Source organism: Littorina saxatilis, unplaced genomic scaffold (genome assembly GCF_037325665.1).
Source record: "Littorina saxatilis isolate snail1 unplaced genomic scaffold, US_GU_Lsax_2.0 scaffold_692, whole genome shotgun sequence".
NCBI lineage: Eukaryota > Metazoa > Mollusca > Gastropoda > Littorinimorpha > Littorinidae > Littorina > Littorina saxatilis.
Window position 1 is genome coordinate 15,001 of NW_027129527.1, and position 5,000 is coordinate 20,000.

At 38.2% G+C, this 5,000-nt stretch overlaps 1 protein-coding gene across 1 annotated transcript in view; it reads left to right on the plus strand.

Annotated features, from left to right (window-relative positions):
* The window catches only part of LOC138957766 (uncharacterized), an 8,819-nt gene that overhangs the window by 2,663 nt on the left and 1,156 nt on the right, over nucleotides 1-5,000 (plus strand). The window lies entirely within an intron of this gene.

Here is a 5,000-nt window from a genome sequence, read left to right on the forward strand (position 1 = left end):
TCTTTTGCGCGCAAACACTTCACACAGATCTCCTCTCGATCTGGCCCATCGGGGAAATGGGTTGACTTGGGGATGATCACCGCCCTGTATCTCTCCACCTTTCCATCCATGCTGACAAAGTCAGCGGTCACAAAGTCCCCAACTTGAATGTCTCACTGTAGGACAAAGAACCTGGTTTTCACGACTGGCACCACGCGGCATCCAGTGGCGTGTTGTGGGTAGACGTCCATTGATTTTGATAATAATTTTTATATTTTTAATTTTCAGACCTTGTTTTTAATCCGAATATAACATATTTATATGTTTTTGGAATCAGAAAATGATGAAGAATAAGATGAACGTACATTTAGATCGTTTTATAAAAAAATAATTTTAATTACAATTTTCAGATTTTTAATGACCAAAGTCATAATTTAATATTTACGCCACCAAGCTGAAATGCAATACCGAAGTCCGGCCTTTGTCGAAGATTGCTTGGCCAAAATTTCAATCAATTTGATTGAAAAATGAGGGTGTGACAGTGCCGCCTCAACTTTAAAAAAAAAAGCCGGATATGACGTCATGAAAGACATTTATCGAAAAACTGAAAAAAACGTCCGGGGATATCATACCCAGTAACTCTCATGTCAAATTTCATAAAGATCGGTCCAGTAGTTTACTCTCAATCGCTCTACACACACACACGCACACACACACACACACACACACTCACACACACACACTCACACACACACACACATACACCACGACCCTCGTCTCGATTCCCCCTCTATGTTAAACATTTAGTCAAAACTTGACTAAATGTAAAAAGAAAAAAAAAATTCAAAAAAATGGGATAGCGGCGAAACGGGATTGCGCCAAAATGGGATGCGGGAGTAAAATGACGCTTGGCTTGTTAAATGTCGCCAAAATGGGACGGCGGCAAAACGGGATTGCACGTAAATGGGATATTGCGCGAATTATAAACGAAGGAGTAGGCCCTAAGTTTCTCGTACGAGATGTTTACTGGGAGTAAATATTTGGGGAGTAAAAATTTAGTTCCTTGTGAGTTCTTTTTTCGTACAAGATTTTTACTGGAAGTTTACTCCGTCCGAGTCAATTTTTCGTGGAGTAAAAATTTTGTGTTACACCGGTTCATGACCGTTGTGGTAACGAGCGCACATTGTTGTCTCTATATATTGTGTTCCTACGAATCGAAAGTACGATCGCCAAGCCAGTCTGTCATTGAAGGCAACGTTCGATATTTCCGTCTGTCAGCGTTGCCAACGTTCGACAGATTTTACTACTGTTACTCACAAACTTTCAATTTACACAATGAAATGCCAATAACATGTACACACAAGAATGGGAGACGAAGGGAAAACCTACTAGCGATTGAAATTATGCAAACGAACTCACAAATCCCTCACTTTCCGAATGCAAACGCTGCAAATCCGTATGCGTGCGTCGCTGTGCCGAACGTTGGGTTGACGAACGTTGCTGACAGACGCAACAAAACTTGATCAAAAGGCACTAAAAACGATTAAATGTTTTACTCACTGGGTATCGCATTCCTCTTTTTCTTCCTGCAGACGATATGAAGCGGTTGAAACGTCGTTTCCGATTAAAGGCTCGGTTATTTCCGTTAAAAACGAAGTTTGCCGAACGTGTGATTCAGTCTACAGACACCGGTCGGATCACAACAAAAATGTTCATTCTTTGCGATTGTGATACTGTTGATGATACACCTGCTTTCCAGTGAAGAACATCAATAAAATGATGTTCACAAGCAAGAATAACAGACAAAAGCACGCGATGTGTAAAATTAGGCTTTGCTTTGCAAACAAAGCACGTGTTTTTTTCACTGACAGACACTTTCGGTGGTGATTGAAAATTTTTCCAGAAACGGTTTTATGCTCCCATTTGATATTGTTTCCCTATTTTCTCTAGTCAGAGACTAACCTTGTGTATTAATTGAATTAATAACCCCATTATCATAAGTTTTGTGTGTTATTTTCGTGTCTGTTGAATCACACTTTGAGATGGGGTCATGTGACAGAAGGAAATGGTGTCTGTCAGGATTCACACGTTCGCTTCGAAAAACGCGCTCAAATAATTGCTCAAACACAAACATTTTAGCTTTTATTTATTTTTTTGTATTGCAAATACCATACTTACTCATGCCAAGCAGAAAAAATGATGAAAATCAACACAGTAAGCAAGTAATTTGAAGGCAAAGTTTACACACATCAAAGAGTCTGATTACCGTGAAACCTGCCTCCACACATTTGATGGCCCACTTCGCGTAAATTTGGGGGCCTGGTAGCTCAGTTGGTAGAGCACTGGACTTGTGATCGGAAGGTCGCAGGTTCGAGTTTGGGCCGGGACGGACACGGGTCAACTTTATGTGCAGACCCGGAGACGGAAGCCATGCCCCACCCCCGTGTCACCACAATGGCACGTACAAGATCTTGGTCATTCTGCCATAAGTGCAGATGGCTGATACCACCTATAAACACGCATACACTTGTGTATCTCGTCAAAAGCCGTGAAGGCGTACAACTCGAATGCTATAACCCGATATCTTGTCCTTAATTAAGAGTCGAAATATTTAGCCTGTAGGACATAACGCATTCTCTCTTTCCTTTTTTCCCGTAGTTACATTTAGTCAAGTTTTAGTAAATGTTTTAACATAGAACGGGAATCGAAACGAGGGTCGTGGTGTATGTGTGTGTGTGTATTTGTGTGTATGTGTGTGTGTGTGTCTGTGTGTCTCTGTGTGTGTGTGTGTGTGTGTGTGTGTGTGTGTGTCTGTCTGTCTGTCTGTCTGTGCGTGTGTGTGTGCAGAGCGATTCAGACTAAACTACTGGACCGATCTTTATGACATTTGACATGAGAGTTCCTGGGTATGACATCCCCGGACATTTTTTTCTTTTTTTCAATAAATATCTTTGATGACGTCATATCCGGCTTTTTGTAAAAGTTGAGGCGGCACTGTCACACCCTCATTTTTATATCAAATTGATAGAAATTTTGGCAAAGCAATTTTCGACAAAGGCCGGACTTTGGTATTGCATTTCAGCTTGGTGGCTTAAATAATAATAAATGAGTTTGGTCATTAAAAATCGGAAACTTGTAATTAAAATTATTTTTTTATTAATCGATCCAAAAACAATTGCATCTTACTCGGCGTCATTTTCTGATTCCAAAAACATATACATATGTTATATTTGAATTACAAACACGCTCCGAAAATTAAAAATATAAAAGTTATGTTTAAAATTAATTTTCCGAAATCGATTTAAAAACAATTTCATCTTATTCCTTGTCGGTTCCTGATTCCAAAAACATATAGATATGATATGTTTGGATTAAAAACACGCTCAGAAAGTTAAAACGAAGAGAGGTACAGAAAGCGTGCAATGCAGCACAGCGCAACCACTACCGCACTATTCTGCATGGCTTGTCGATTTCACTGCCTTTGCCACGAGTGGTGGACTGACGAAACTACGAGTATTATATATGTGGTCTTGGTGAATAAAACAGTGCGTTCAGTTTCATTCTGTGAGTTCGACAGCTTGACTAAATGTTATTATTTCGCCTTACGCGACTTGTTTTGTTCCCTCGTTGTCCCGGTTTATTTTTTGTAGTTTAAAAAAAAACAGCTTTTGTTTGTATTACCTTCTGTATTACTAACCCCATCCAGTTCCTGTTTGTTTTTGTATCTTGCTTTTTTTTTTTTTTTTTTTTTTTTTTTCGTTCTTTGACAAGAAAAACTTTATTTCAAAAGCAAACTTGATCTTTTCATTTCCACATTGGACTCTCATGAGGATTATTTGGTATGTCCAGTCAAACTGTGTCAAAGGAACAAGAAATCAAACAAGAAACAGTTAATGAATAGCAAAGAGTTGCAACAGAAATTGTTAACCAGAGCGCTGTGCACTTTATAACGCAACATAAATGTAAATTAATAAATTGTTAATCCCACATCTTGTCCTGAAATGAGCAAAATAATAACAATAGCAAAGTACCAAACAAACTTCTACCGTACTGTCTTTGCATGAAACGTCATCGAATGCATGAAAGTCCACATTTCCTGTCAATTTTTTTAAACTGGAAATAGCATTTAGAGAATAACATCAAAGACCAAGTATCTAATATTTCTATACAACGCCATAGAAAAAAATATTTCTTCAAAATTAAGTAAGTGTCCATGACATGAAAACTAGTTGCCACCTTTGGCTTTCAGCGTACTTCAAGTAGATTATTTGGTATGTTCAGTTTTTGTATCTTGCTTTTGTGTTTGTTATAGTATTCTGAAAAGAGTATTTCGATTTAATCCGCCATCATGCTTACCACTGTTATGTTTCCACTAGGATTGCTTGAAATAAGCACTATGCTTAAGTTAGAATTCCTAATGGCGATAATATATATTGTTCAAGTCATGATACAAACAACAACATATTCTTGTTGAAACCAAACCATCATAATTATTCCGATCACAGACAACGCCAGGCTGTTACATACAAGCACCTTTCGTTTGAACGTTTACTGCAATGTAAGCTTTTTTTTATCGTGTCTTTGTGTTATTAAAGATGCGATGTGGTGCCATTCTTATAAGAAACATTCTTATGTTTGAGTAAAATGAAAATGGACATTGAAGTTTTCGTATCTTATCTTATCTTAACACCCTTGGGGCTCTCCATAGAGAGCGAGCATGGTATGGATAGGACGCCTCGATATGGCGCTAGACTTAATTTGTTTAAACCTAAAGAATAAATTGACAGCGTGTGATACAAACATTGTTAAAACACGACATAATTATTTTATGAAGACAAAATCAGTGCAATTCGAAGTAATGACAGTTTAACAAAAGGAAGCCCGGGTGCAGGTCAAGCGAGGAAGATGACTGTGTGAGTTGAATGGTGCGAGTAAGATGCAGCTCTTTTCATTTGATGGTGGGGAAATAGGCTACAGAAAACCATGCAACTTTTTCCTTTTTTTATTTTTTAATGCTAGTC